Raw genomic sequence first — 15,528 nt, 5'->3', positions numbered from 1 at the left:
GGCAAAGTTGGTCAAAGGGATCTCAGAGCCAAAGCCACAACTTTACTGGTGGACATGTATCAAGGAAGAGCAATTAGAGTATTTGACCCCAGAAAGTAACACTTCTGTGAGAGGATAAGCTGATCACAGAATAGGGTTGTTGACACCAGGCTGGTTGCCTACCAGCCTCAAGCAAACTTTCATACAAGGAAGAAACAGTATTGCAATGGATTGAATTATGTTCCCCAAAACCATCGAAGCTTGAATTGTCTCCCAAGTTTGATGTACTAGAAACTTAACCCCAGTGTGACTGTTAAGAGGGTGGGAAATCCTATTATGGTAATTGAAAGGTGGAGCCTTGAAGAGGTGATTGGATTGTAGGACCATGCAGTAGTGAATGGATTAAAAATGATGGTTGAGGCATGGTTCTGAGGGCTTTACAAGAAGAAGAATCTCTCTCTCTCTCTCTCTCTCTCTCTGCTCTCTCTGCTTCCACCATCTTGCAATGTGAGACCCCTGGGTCACTGTCACCACCACCAGATGGACTTTGGACTTCCCAGCCTCAGAAACTGTGAGCAATAAATTTCATTTTCTTTATAAATTACCCAGTTCCAAGTATTTTGTTATAAGCAACACAAATGGATTAATACAAGTATGAAAGCATTACTTGACCCAACCCACAGCATTTTCCTCTGAGGCTTTTGTCTCAGATCCAAGAGACCCAAAATTCAACATAAAAAAGGGATCCTTAATTTCTTAAGAACAGAGTACTCCACCTTCCTGCTACACCTGCCTTTTACATGTGTAAGTATTAGGCCCCAGAAACTGAAAATACTTACAAAAGTGGAAAAATCTTTCTGAAGATAATTTAAAATTACAAGAACCATATGTGCAATGTTCCAGATGAACAAAAGTGCTTATCTAAGAAGTACATTTGAAAATAAGAACTCCCAAATTAGACCCACCCAGGGATATCTATTTTGATCGATGTCCAGAAGCTTCTAAAAAGATGTCAAAAAGTTTTGCCTCTTTAAAAGGCAAATAAAAAACTTAAGCAACTAATTGATAAGAAAAATTGAATATGCCAACCTTTTTGTTTTCTTAGTTACATTTTGTAATGATGAATATTCTACTTATCCTTATTAGATCATCATATACTGTACACAGATATTGATATTCAACTCTGTACCCCACAAACATGTATAATCAATTATGTTTTAATTTTTTACAAAACCATTCAATTGTACACATTAAAGGTTGTGTTGATAATATGTGTACATCCCAAAAAAGTTGTTCAAGAAATTTTTAAAAAAGGAAAGCCAGAAAAAGTGTTTATAAAAGTTAGCCCCTCAGGTCAAGCTTTGCTTTTTTTTTTTTTTTTTTTCCCCACAGTTATCCAGGCTGAGTGCATGCTTAGAAAATGCTTTGTCTGTCATATTCATTAGTGAACTCTACCCTAAACTCAGCAATGTGTTTAAGAAACAAAGCTATATTGGAAAGACACCTATCTAATGAAATTGGTCTCCAAAATATTGCATGCCTTTTTGTCATTCAGCTGATTATTTTGAACAGGATTCTGAATTTTCTTCTAGGTTCATCTGTGCACTTTCTGGCAGAATCCTGTAGTGAATTCCTATAAATTTATGTTGCCTTGACATCTATTTTTAATCTCCTTTGTGTCTTGACTGACTGACACACCTGAACATAATACTCTTCTTGCTCAGTCCTCTCCTGGAGTAACCATCCTAATAGAAATAAACTGGACACAGATCAGACACTTAGTCACAAGGGCATCTGCCATTATAAACAAGTTTCTTGTGAGAGGGATACTGGTCACGGGCCAGGCATTTAGGAATGAGACCATTCACCAGGATAAAGAAATATCTCTTGAAAGGCACGCTGTAAACATTCACAACCAAATCCCTTGGAATTCTGTCAGGGCAGGGCTAGAATTCATAGTCACTGTCAAGAGAGAAACTCAAGACCAAATTAGAGAAAAATGTATCAAATCTAGTTTTAGCAAAAATGGATGTTTTGTCCATCCTCATGAACTTTGGAAAAATTCAGACCTAAAATTTAGTCCATAGCCTCTTTAAAGTTGACCTGTGATAACAGGCAACATGCCCCAAACTTTCTTAAAAAAAATCTTTCATTCTTACTCCGTGCCTTTGAGATGCAAATTTTCCACCTGAGTCATCCCTTTGGAAGCATAAATTTAGGGTTTCCTGGTTAACAATTGTTTAGGACAGTGAAACAGGTAATTGAAAGATTGATAGAAAGGAGGCGAGAAACTATTTGGAAACTGGCAACTTAAATACATAATGAAAGCTGCTTCTGTTTTGTTTATACATGTATAAGCATGTATGTTACATATATGTGTTATTTTTCTACCTCAGATAACGTTGCAAAAATTTATAAAGAACTGTATGAAATTGGCTTATATTTTCTTGTTTTAAAAAAAAATCGAGTTTCTCTCAGAAAATAGAAATTAACTCAAATGCCTTTTAGTTTATATGATCAGAGATAATCTTTGATAAATATAATTGTTGGTAAAATAAAAACAGGAATGTTTTCAGAATTGTCAGCATTAATTATAATGCAATCATACATTTTGTTATCCTTAATTTTTCGTCAAACATTCTTGTTATGCCCTAGATGTTTAAGGTCATAGAAATATAAATCTAATCTAAGAGGAGAACGCATAATGAAAATAAATTGCATGTCTGAGTCAGGAAGCTAGATAAAGACAAGAATGGGAGGAGAAAACCTGGCTATTTTGCAAATGGGACAACAGGTACAACCAGTTCCCCCAAGGACGCAGGCATGCACATGCACAAAAACAGCCACAGGAGATAAAGACAATTCCAGACAGAGTGCCCCCTCCATGTTGAACACCATTGGTTGCCCACCAGCTAGGGCACCTATCATTTTACCAACAGGACAGAGACTACACACAGGGCTCAACCAATGACAAATCAAATCCAGCTAAGAGTACTTAAAGCCCTGGGAATGTGTTGTAGAATCAGATTCAGCAAGGAAGCGGCAGACACTTGGAGGGCTGGAGAGCCAGAAGTTTATTACACTAGTGGGTCCAGACAAGCAAGTGCTCTGAAATTCTGGACCCTGAACAAAGGTTTGCAGGGTCTTTTATAGGCAGGCACTTTAAGTTTCATTCCCTAAGCATACATCTTAAGCAGGCAGTTGCTAGTTTTGGCTTCTCCAAATTCGCGTGACCTGAGCAAGCATGAGGGAGAGCTAACAGAAGTGAAGAATGCAGGCAGTTGCTTATTAACTGGGCTGACTTCTGGGGGTAGCCCTGTAGCACATTTAGCTACAGAGACACTGAATTACTAAATTATATTTTTAAATTTTTCCAAGAAATGTAACCATTGGGGCTCCTGAGCCACTCTCTCGCTGGAGCCCACTCCATCCTCTCCAGAGTACATTCTTGCTTCGCTAAACAAAACTGCTCTTTGCTTTTCGCCTCTGGTGTGTCTCACCCAATTCTTTGTTCAAGACACCAAGAACCTGGATTTAGCCAGCAGAAGGTTATGAAAAAGTAGAATTTGATTTTCTCTGTTAAAATGACAAAGTAAACTACTCATCTGAGAATGTCAAGTTTTTTTGTTGTTGTTTTGTTTTAAGTAATTAATTTAGGGAACCAAGATTTGTGTTTTATTCAGATAATTTCTTGTGTTTCATGTTGTCTTTTGTTAGATCTTCAATTACATAAGAAAATTGAGTTGTCTCAATATTAAAAAAACTAAAACTAAGTTTTTAATAACAACTCTTTAACCTCCTGCATTTGGCTTTAAAATATTTTGACACTTTGATTAAATGAATAACCAAGATCATATTTAATCAAGTGTTTCAAACCTTTTGATATTTTTTACAAACTTTCTAAAATCAAATTCTAAATTAAGTCCTTTTGACCTCAAATTAACTTTGGGATTTTCCAACTGGGCCCCTGGAAACCTGTAAAGTATATGTGTCTCAGCTTGTAAAAAAGAGACTTTAAATTAATTAGGCTTGTTTGATATATTTACTTATATGGGGAAATCTTATAGGCTATCAGTCATAATGTTGTAAGTCACAGAAATAACCAAATTTCTTTCTTAGTTGTGTCATTATTGTAGTGAATTCAGATCATATTTTCAGTCATGGCCATTCTATGTCTTTGTCATTCACAGACAGTTGATTTGATTCTTCTCTAAAAGCATTTGCTATCATTTACAGTCCAAAATTGCTGCTTCTTCAGGGGATTTATGGAAAAGAATCTGACAAGTATTCTTGAATACAAGTTTCTGATAACATTAAGATCATACCATTAGACTGGGAAGGAATTTTAAGAACTCTAATGTAGAGACTAATGACTTCATGAAATTGCTAACCAAGATCAAGCAGAACAAAAATTAATTGTATAGCACTAAAAAATTGATGAAGGTAAATATTTTTATGACTTTTTATTTGAAATTGTGCTGATTCTTTAAATGGTTTGATTACCGTATTTAAGGAAAGTTTTTTCCTTTAAACTATTTGTAGCATACAGCAATTTGCTAATGTACACTTTTGTAAATAAAATTGAAACAACTACTTTTTCTTCTTATTTGATCCCTCCAGAATTTGAAAACTGTTTCTTATTTAACAGCAATATACTTGTCATCTGCATGTGGCCAATAAGAATCTGCTCTCTTTATAACAGAATACAATTGAAAACATTAGTTATATTGGCTTTTACTTATTAGTTATAAGGCTTTGACTGGGATATAATATTAAAGAATGTACATAAAATGCATTCTTTCAAGGGTTCCTAGGCTCAAAAGTCACTTTCTGGCAGGCCCAAGAGTCACAAGATATTTTGGGGACCTCAAGTAGAAAGGAATTCATCTAAATCTATGGTTAGTGCAGATGAAGTCTGAAGTCTGCTTTCTGGCCTTGAGAGAATTTTAAAAGTTGAATCTGAATTTCCTTATCATACAAACTTAAAAAGAGTCTGTGTGGTCAATTACTATTCTCATTGCATTTAAGTAAACAATCAGGCCAAGTTTAATGAGATAAAACTTATTTTGCAAACAAATTTGTCTTTCTCTGATTATTTTTGGTAGAAATAGGAGTGACTGTAGACAGAAAAGCGATGTTTCAGAAGAAAAATTATAGTATACTTGTTATTAGACTGTAGTCCTGCTCATTGTTTTTGACTTTGTATTATCTACCTGTAGACTAGACTGGATTGTGAATTCTTCTCAGTTCCTCCAATCCAATTTTCTTCCATGGAATCACTAAGAACAAGAGCTGCTCTGTTCCTGAAGCCCTATAAGCTGAAGCTGGACCCTTGATGTAAATATCCAGGCACAAACCTTGTGCCCAATGTATGGGCCACACAGAATTCACCAAAATGCCTGATGCCATAACCAGAGACATACAAACTACAAAGCAGGTGAGAAGTTATGACTTCATGCTATGGACAGCTTTTCCCAAGACATCAGAACAGGAGTCTCATCATAAAGAGACTCTTACCTCTCCTAATTTTTCCTTGCTTATGCCTACTTCTTTCACTTAGCTGGATAATACTATAATTAGAATTTCACAATTAATAGCTTCTGAAGGTAACTTGCTGGAGTCTTGTCTCTGTCAAACCCAAATTTTAATATAACCTAAGAGATTCTTTTGTTCACCCAGTGAGTAACTTAGCAAACTTTCTAATGCACCTTTTTATTCAAATCGTATTAGTGGACCCACTTGTTCTTGCTCCCTCTTTTAATTGAATCAAGTCATGGAAGACTAGATAATAGAATTGCTACCTACTAAGTTAACAGAGAGTCTGTGCAGTTGCTGAGACTTCTTGTTGTACACTGAAAATACATTAGATATAGTAGTCACTCAGTCACAAAAAAATAGCAAACACATCTGGCTCATTCTCTGATCTATATGATCTTAATGGGTCAAATCTGGCTAAGAAGCACACTCCAAATTTTAGTTAGTATCCTCCTTGTAGTCAAAATAGTAGCCTCTCACGTGTACTGTTATTCTATTGAAAGTTTCAAATGTTTGAATGCAGACATTTGTGAAACATCACATGGTCTCTCTTCAGCTGCAATGTAAATAACTCAAAGAAATGCATCATCATGAGGACACTGTAACTTATGAATGGCATGGTGAGAGAGAAAAAACAGAAAGATAGCAACCGAGAGTAGTGGCAATGCCCTACATTCTGGTCGCACTCTCACCTAGGTGAAAGCTTAACCAAAGGGGGAGAATTATTAAAAAAAAATTGTGGGAAGCCGTTGTTTTGGGCTGAGCTCCTGCATTGCGATACAACAGACCAGACCAAATCAAAATGGAGTTACTCATGCTAAATGCCACATACTCAATCTGAAACTTTAAAGAAACAAATAGATTCCCAAACAGACCAGTTTTTTCCCCAGAATAGGAGATTCAAGTCTACCTGAGTCAGTGTAACAAGTAAAGCACCTCTGCTTTAACCCTTACAAAAAAGAAACCTGAAGTAACCAATCAGTTTTTTCTGTTGTTTTGTTTCCTTGTTTCCAACACACAAAACCCATCGTTCTGCTTTTGCCCAGTGGGAGCTCTCAATCTCTTTTGTATGATGGAGGTTGCCTTAATTCATGACTCACAAATAAAGTCAATTAGATCTATAACTAAATTTGTTGTAATGTTGTCTTTTGATAGGTATATATCACTAGAAAAGACAAGCTGAATTAGTGAAGGGACTTTTTAAAATCACACATATCACTCTGCCGTTATTTTAAAGTTTATGTCACCATTGGTGATAAATTAATACAAAAATATCTAAGGTTATGTAAGGCATTTAAAAAAAACAGTTGAACATAATGTAAATCAGTTATTTTTTATTTAACTTTCAAGTGTATTTTACTATGTTCAACTAGAAACTTGCATATAGAAGTATAATCATAACACTTTCACATCTAATTTTGACTCCTTTCAAAACCAGAGGAGAAGCAGCTAAGAAATACAAAGCTGCTTCTTCCCAGCTGTTGAATTTTCTGAAAGTTTTGGTGAGTGGCTAAGAATGAAAACATGACTAAAATAATGAACTGCAATGCCTGTTCCGTGATGTTATCTCCTAGACTAGGAAGCAACTAGCTTTACCAGCAAAAAAGCAACTAGCTTTACCAGCAAAAAAGCAGCTCAGCTCCTTGAAACGAATTTGTAATTTGAACCCCAAGTCGCTCCAAGAAGACCGTACAAAAAACATTTTCTGTCATTCAACTTTCCCAAAAGCCAGGGCCTAAAAGGTGACATTTACTTTTCAGATTTCAACATTTCTTCCCTCCCTTCCTTCCTTCCTTTTAGCAAGCACTCAGGCAATATAACATTGAAATCATGAGCCTTTTCAGAGAAAAAAAGAGCCACAGATAAGAGGATTGACATATCAAAATGATTTTGTCATTAAATACAACATTTCCCCCATCAGACTATACAAAGTAATAAACAATATTTAAACAATTAATTTATAGTCTAAGGTAATATGTGAATTCAATTTAATATTAGTCTTTTTTTTCCATAACTCAGATAAAGAATTATATATTGAGAATAAAAAGCTATGCACAGAAGCTGGCCAGTTAACTAGGTTAGAGTGTGGTGGTGATAATACCATGGTCTCTGTATCAGCCAGCTGCCAAAAATAAATAAATAAATAAAGAGCTGTACATATATTTAAAAAAGACTTTTATAGTCCCTTAACATTCTCCACACCCATATTTTAGATTTTATGTTTTTTTTTTAATAGTGATAATTTTATTCTTCCCCAGGGTCTTCCACCTGTGGCTGTTGAATTTGAACAAATGTTCCTATGGGAGGTCTTATCAGTGTATCAATTACTGCATCACATGATGTTTGGCAAGAAAGCTTTTGTTGGACAGCAAAAAACTAAGTCAATCAAACATTGTTATTCTGCTGAAAACAATTGATACTTGAGAAAATGAGCAGTTGGTAGACATCTCCACATGAGTGGGTTTTCAACAAAATGAAAGAACAATCACAGAGTGTTCCAACATGTAGATGATGAATATGACTTGGATCCCATATCCAACAATCTACTTATGATTTTCTTTATGAGATACATCTCTTAATTATTAAACTGTTGACATGAGGTTTTAAATTTATTCATAAATATAAAATAAAACGAACTATACCTTATTTGTAGGTCTTGGGAATAGAATTCAGAAACATGACAATGCAAAATTCCTGTAAATAAAAAGAACTGACTGAGTCAAAGGCATTTTAAAATTTGAATCAGATCAACAGTTATGCAATTAAGGAAAACTATATGTTAACTATCAAGTATTTCTTTAAAATCATGGTGTCAATTTTTAAAAATTACCCTACATCATTTTATAGCCAGAAACAAATACAACGTGTTTGTGTACCATTAAAAATGTGTTATTTCTGAATAAATTCTGTATTAACAAAGCTTTTATCTCCAAGTGTTTAAGGTTCAGATCTACATTACTTTGGGAGCTAATCCTACTAATTTCACAAGGAGTAGGGCAATAACTTACAAGTTATATTGTGGTTATACTTGATAAACTAGATATTTTAACTAAAATTGGGCAATAAATATACATAAATATATATGATTGTTACACCAGAGTAATATAATAATTTACAGAAAATATTTTTTTCTTTTTATACATATACTTATGTTTTATACTTATACATACATATGTTCATTTATTCAGAATGCAAGGGTAATATATTTCACACTGAAATCTTTTGGAGAAAATTAAAATAAAGTTTTGGGTAAAATGATTGATATATTAATAATTTATTTAGAGTTATTTTCACATCTTGAAAAACACTACAGTTTATTGGATTGTTCTTAGGGCAAGATATGCAAGTTAATATTTAGGAGAAGATAACTAATCACTAAACTATTATCTAAGATGATATAGTAATTTTATTCCATTACTTTTGCACAGAAAATATCTGGTTATTTTGCATTCTGCAGATTTCTTCAGGATTGCCTTTGACATTAAAGTATTGCTGTCTTTTTTTTTTTTTAAACAGAAACATATTACCAGGATATAGCCCAATTTGTTTTATGAAAAGTGTACACATGGCAATGGATGAAATGGTGATCCTAAGTTGCTCTAGGTATCAGTTTCACTGGGAAGGCTGGGTCACAGACCTGAGTGTCTGATTTAGCAGGTCTTTGGTGGGGTCCCAGAATTTGCATTTCTTACAAATTTAGCTGATGCCGATGCTGTTGGTGCAGGACCCATATTTGGAGAACCACTGATTTAGCATAAGGTCTACAATATACCCCAAGGCACACACACACATCCCTGTTGCAAATTCTGACGATTTAGTTAACTCTTTATAACTAACTTCATACACGATGCCCTCCTCACCAACCAAATGGTCAAATTAAAACTAAATCAGGAAGCAGTTAAAAGTGTAGTAGCCTAAGGAGACAGTCTGAGAGCAGGAATGAATAAGTTTATGAAATATGTGTTGGGTGTTTGGCAAAGGCAACAGTGAAGTACATGTAACAAGCAGGAAACAGCATTGCTCTCTGAAACCTTTTCCTATTTGAAGCAGAGGCAGATTTTGTTTCTTGTTTTCAAGAGAATACCCTTTGGACTTCTCCATACTTTAAATGTTACCTAGAATTTCATCCTCATTTTTCTTCTTTTCTCACTACTCATTCTTTCTGCGTTTTCTTAATTGCCCCATGGCTTCAGTTACTATATATATCAGTGGTCATTAATTTTGTTCAGATTAAAAAATACCTTTGAAAATTTGATTAATGCTGTCGATCCTTTCTTCAGAAAAATAAACATATACACTTATACATAATACATTTTATATCTAATTCGAGACATTGAGAGACTCTATCTCAAGTCCATAGGCCCTGGGATAAGAATTTCCTATCTGTATGCTAATGATTCAGAAATCTGTATCTTCAGCCTAAATTTTTATACTGAGCTTCAGCACAATGTATTCAAATGTCTACCTAACATCTGTATTTAGATGTCATACAAATTCTTCAAAATCTACCGGTACTGGGGAGTAACTGCTTAATGGGCATGGGGGTTCCTTTTGGGGTGATGAATAACTCTGGAACTAGATAGTAGGGCTGTAGTTGCACAACATTACAAATGTAGTTAATGTGACTCAATTGTACATTTTTAAATGGTTAAAATACAAAATTTTATGCAATGTGTATTTTGCCACAATAAAAAAATCCATATATAAAACATAATAATAACAATAAGTTTGTTGAATGCCTGTGCCCTGGCTGCCCTTTCTAATTAGCTACTTATTTTCATGACTGGAAGATAGGGAGGGAGAGTGTGTGGGCCTTGAAGGCAGCTACAGATGGGCAGTTTTGTGCTGCACTTTGTGCGGTCCCTGGGCTTCGTGCACTTGAGTAAGCACTTAATCTCCTGAGTTACAGTTTTCTCTTTCCCTACTGGGGAAATTATCATTGCAACATGTGAGGGTACTTAAAAAAATTCATGGAAAGATTTGTATTATCTTTTAATTCTACTTATCCATGAACTTTTTGATGTAATGCAGAGCCTACCCTATTCAACAAATAGTGGCTTTTCTCTTATCCTTCATATTGTGTTTTGTTTTCCAGTTGTCTAGATATTTATTAATCTTTTCATTGCCCTTCTCTTACTCAAATCCAGAAAATAAGTGTCCTTTATAAGAATCTTGGTGGGTCATACAAAGGAGGAGGAAGAGTGGATGTGCAAGAAAAAAAGAGGCACCATCCCAATAAAATGAATACTACAGTGTATCTTGGGTAGAAAGAAGCTCTATTATAAAACAACTGAATATGTGGATCTTATGAAAGTAAAAATGTCAAATCCTTTAATCTTCCAACTGCTCCAAATACTGGCTGCAAAGCATTACTCATTACCTGTAAGTTGAAGCTAATTATGTTTTTTATTCACTGGTTAAGAAAAATGTATCAAATTCATGACCATTTAGACTTCCAATATATAATAGCTAAAAATAAGGAAGATGAACACTCCACCTTCGAATATTTATTTGTAAAAGCTGTATATGGCATTCTTACTGCAAAAACAAAAATGAAATCTAAAAAAATAAAATAAAAACAAGAAACAATACAGATTTTGAGCAAAGTCATTTGTACATAAACACAGTATTCTGTATCTTTTCATTTTATGGCACTGTTTCAGAAGTTATTTAAATGATAGAGATTATATGTCAGGAGAATATGAAGAGCTGGTCCCTCTCACAACATCAATAAAATAATAGGGTGCCAAGACAAGGTGTACTATAGACAACACTGGACCTATTAATTCTGAGTATCCTCTAGCCTTTGACATGTTACTATTATGCCACAAATAATAACTGTATTTTTTGGAGCATATGTTTTGCCCTGTTTTAATTATGATATTGTTTTATTCCTTTTAACAAGATATTGATGCCTTCAGTTTATTGCTTTTACTGAACTTGATATATGTCAAAGAAGTAATTTCATGCTCTGAGAAATTAAACAAAGATAAAAGCAAAACAAAACTAGAAATCCTTACCCTTTGAATTTTTTTCTCTTTTTTTTTTAACTTGAGCTTTGTAAAATTGCTAAATATTCTTCTGTGGAAGTATATTTAATGTTATTTTCTTCTTATTACTATGTTTAAATTTTAACTTTTTAAATTTAATTTATTTTTTATTGAAACTCACTGATTATATGTAATTGCGTGGTATAGAGTTATATTTCAATGCATGTATATGATGTGATGCTCAAATCAGAGTAATTAGCATATTCATTGAAAAACTTAATCATTTCATTGTGAATGGACATTCGATCTCTTCTCTACTAGCCATTTGTTAATATGCAGCAATTATTGTTAATTATAGATGTCTAGCTCAACTGTACACCAGTAGAACTTATTTTTCCTGTCTAGCTGTTTCATGTCCCTTAATCAGCCCCTCACTAAATCCTCTCACCCTTCCTCTTTCCCAACTCCAGTAACCATAGTTCTACTCTACTTAAAAAAGTTCAACTTTATTATTATTATTATTTCACTTACAACTTTTCCTAAGTTCATCCATGTTGCTGGGAATAGCAGAATTTCATCCTTTTTTATGCCACAGTAGTATTCCATGGTGTATATATACCACATTTTCGTCATCCAGTCATCCATGGATGGACATTTAGGTTGGTTCCATATCTTGGCTATTGTGAATAGAGCTGCAATAAACATAGGAGAGCAGATATTCCTTTGGTATGATGATTTCCATTTCTTTGGATATATATCTGGTAGTAGGATTGCTGGGTTTTATGGCAGTTCTACCTGTAATTGTCTGAGAAATCTCCATACTATTTTTAATAATGACTGTTCTAATTTGCCATCCCACCTACAATGTATAAGTGTTCCTCTTTCTCTGCATCCTCACCAGCATTTGTTATTTTCTGTCTTTTTGAAAATAGTCAGTGTAACTGGGGTGAGATGATATCTCAATGTGATTTTGATTTGCATTTCCATGACAATTAGTGATGTTGAGTATTTTTTTCGTATACCTGTTGGTCATTTCTTTGTCTTCTTTTGGGAAATGTCTCTTCAGTTCCATTGCCCATTTTTAAATTGGAGCTTGTTTTTTTCACTATAGAGGTGTTTGAGTTTCTTGCATGTTCTGGGTATTAGTCCCTTGTTGAATGCACAGTCTGTAACTATTTTGTTATTCTGCAGGGTGTCTCCTTGTTATGCTGTTTATTTCCTTTGCTGTGCAGAAGCTTTTCAGTTTGACATAATTCCATTTGTTTATTTTTTCTTTTATTTTTTTGAGGTCTTACTTATAAAGTCTTTGCCCAGTCCTACATCCTGAATAATTTCCCCTGTGTTTTCTTCTATACATTTTATAAATTCAGGTTTTACATTTAGTATTTAATCCATTTTGAGTTGATTTTGGTACACATCAAGAGATAAGGGTCTAGTTTCATTCTTCTGCAAATGGATATCCAGTTTCCCAGCACCATTTATTGAAGAGGAAGTCCTTTATCCAACGTACATTATCAGTGCCTATGTCAAAGATTGGTTGGCTGTAAATACACGGATCAATTTCTGAATTTTCTATTCTGTTCTATTGGTCCAGACGTCTGTTTTTATGTTATTATCATACTGTTTTGGTCAGTATACCTTTATTGTATATTTTGAGGTCAGGTAGAGTAATGCCTCCCACTTTATTCTCTTTGCTTAAGATTGCTTTGGCTATTCAGGGTCTTTTGTTTTTCCATATGAATGTGAGGATCATTTTTCTATTTCTGTGAAGAAAGTCATTAGCATTTTGATGGGGATTATAATGAATCTGTAGGTCACTTTGGGCAGTATGGACATTTTTTATAACAATAATTCCTCTAATCCATGAACATGGAAAGTCTTTCTGTTGTTTTGTGTGTGTCCTCTTTAATTTCTTTCATGTGTTTTGTAGTTTTCATTGTAGAGATCTTTCCCCTTTTTAGTTAAATTTATTCCTAGGAATTTTATATTTTGATAGCTATTGTCAATAGGATTGCTTTCTTGATTGATTTTTTTCTGCTAGTTTGTTGTTGGAATATAAAAAAGGTATTGATTTTTATATATCCATTTGGTATCCTTTGAATTTACTGAAATCATTTATCAGTTCGATGGTCTTTTTTTGGAGTCTTTAGGTTTTTCTACATATAAGATCATGTCATCTGCAAACAGGGGACAATTTGACTTTATCTTTTTTCGTTTGGATGCCCTTTATTTTTTTATTTTCCTAATTGCCTTGGCTAGAACTTTCCGTACTAAATTAAGCAGGAGTAGTTAAAGTGGATATCATTGTCTTGTTCACATTCTTAGAGGAAAACTTTTCAGTTTTTGCTCATTCAGATGATGTTAGCTGTGGGTTTGTCACATATGGCATTTATTGTGTTTAGACACTTTCCCTTTATACCTAATTTATTGATAGGTTTTAATCATGAAGGGATGTTGAGTTTTGTCAAATGCTTTTCTGTAACAGGTCTGATGCTCACATAAATTTATTCTTCATTTTGTTGATGTGGTTTATCACATTTATTGATTTGTGTTTGCTGAACCATCCTTGCATCTGTGGGATGATTACCACTTGATTATGGTGCATAATCTCTTTGATGTGCTGTTGAATTCTGTTTGCTAGTCTTTTGTTACATTTTTTGCATCTATGTTCATCAGTGATATTGGCCTATAGTTTTCATTTTTTGTTGTGTCTCTGTCTTATTTTGGTATCATGGTGTTCCTGGCCTCATAGAATGAGTTTGGGAGAATAGCTTCTTTGATTTTTTGGAATAATTTTAAAAATTTGGTATTAATCCTGTGTCCAGCAATTCATCCGTTTCCTCCAGATTTTCAAATTTATCGGTGTATGGTTGTCCATGATAATCTCTAATGATTATTTGTATTTCTGTGATATCAGTTGTAATCTGCTTTTTCATTTCTGATTTTTATCTGGATCACCTCTCTTCTTTTTTTAGTTAGCATAGCTAATTGTTTGTCAATTTTGTTTATCTTCTCAAAAAATGAATGTTTTTCATCAATGTTTTGTATTTTTTATTCTCTATTCCATTTAGTTCTGCTCTGATCTTTATTATTTATTTCCATTTATTAATTTTAGAATTAGATTATTGTTGCTTTTCTGGTTCCTTGAGGTTAGATTGTTTAAGTATTTCTGTTTCTTGATGTAAGCACTTATTGCAATGAAGTTCCCCTCTTAGTACTGTTTTGGTAGTATCCCATATGTTTTGGTATGATGTGCATGTATTTTCACTTGTTTCAATGAATGTTTTTGATTTCTCTTTCAATTTCTTCTTTGACTCATTTGTTATTCAGGAGCATGGTGTTTAATTTCCATGTACTCGTATAGTTTCCAAAGTTTTGCTTGTTATTAGTTTCTAGATTTATTCCATTCTGCTCTGAAAAGTTACTTGATAGGATTTTTTTTTAATTTGTTGAGACTTGATTTGTATGTTAACATGTGGTCTATCTTGGAGAATGTTCCATGTGCTGATTAGAAGAAGGTATATTCTGTAGGTTTTGGATGAAATGTCATGTAAATGTCTGTCAAGTCCATTTGGTCTAAAGTGTAGTTTAAATCCCATGTTTTTCTGCTGAGTTTTTGTCTAGATCATCTGTTCAGTGCCGAGAGAGGAATTCTGAATTCTCCAACTATTATTGTATTGAGGTCTATCTTTCTCTTTAGATAAAATAATATTTGCTTTATGTATCTAAGTGCTTTGATTGATGGGTGCACATGTATTTATAATTGTTATATGATTTTGCTGATTTGATATCTTTCTCACTATATAATGCCTTTCTTAGTCTCTTTTTGTAGTTTTTGGTTTAAAATCTATTTTTTCTGATATAAGTATTCCTGTAACTATTCCTGCTCATTTTTGGTTTGTGTGGTATATTTTTTTCCATCCCTACAGTATTAGTCTGTGTGTCTTTACAGTTGGAGTTTCTTGTACACAACATATAATTGAGTGTAGTTTTTAATCTGTTCAAGCAGTCTATTTCTTTTAAG

The sequence above is a fragment of the Cynocephalus volans genome, chromosome 7 (assembly GCF_027409185.1).
Source record: "Cynocephalus volans isolate mCynVol1 chromosome 7, mCynVol1.pri, whole genome shotgun sequence".
NCBI classification, from domain to species: domain Eukaryota; kingdom Metazoa; phylum Chordata; class Mammalia; order Dermoptera; family Cynocephalidae; genus Cynocephalus; species Cynocephalus volans.
Note: the sequence above shows the minus strand (reverse complement) of the source record.